Below are 680 nucleotides of genomic sequence, written 5' to 3'. Positions count from 1 at the left end.
GGAAGGAAGAAACTGGAATTTTTGTGGCCCATCTTCAGGATCCACCACCAGAAAACCCGCTATATTTTTGACCTCTTCTACAAGTGGAAAGCCATAAGCAGAGAACTATATGAATATTGTATTAAAGAAGGCTATGTACTTTTTTTTTAAGGTTTAAAAGTTTTATTTCTATAAATCATGGCTGATGAACACCAAAGCCTTCACACATAGAGACCATGTTCCAACTCAAGTCTGGGGCATCGCTCTGAGAGAAGAGCTGCTCTCCGAAAAGGGGGTGGTGCAATAGGCAGAAACCTGCGAAGTCAAATGTCCTGGGCGGAGAGGTGTCAGGGCCTGAGGGCCTCAGCCAGAGCAGCCCCTGCAGCTGCAGTGCGTGCACTAGATGATCCAACCTACTTCTAGCTTGCTTTTGGGGACCCGGCAAATGCAATTTGTCCCAAAATTGGTGTCCCGTGTCTGAATGCACCGCAGGCAGTGTAAGTTCTCATATCCCTGCTTTTTCCATTTTGCGATTCTATTGGGCTATGGACCGATAGAATAATGAGGAAATGACAATGTGCGACTTCTGAGGCTGACTCATAAGACATTTCAGCATTTGCATTGCCATTTCTTGGATGGTCAGCTGTGGGGGAAGCCAGCATTCATGACATAAAGACTCTCAAGTACGCCTGGAGAAAATC

The sequence above is a fragment of the Pteropus alecto genome, unplaced genomic scaffold, assembly GCF_000325575.1.
Source record: "Pteropus alecto unplaced genomic scaffold, ASM32557v1 scaffold313, whole genome shotgun sequence".
Classification (NCBI taxonomy): Eukaryota; Metazoa; Chordata; class Mammalia; order Chiroptera; family Pteropodidae; genus Pteropus; species Pteropus alecto.
This window is presented reverse-complemented; position numbering follows the sequence as displayed.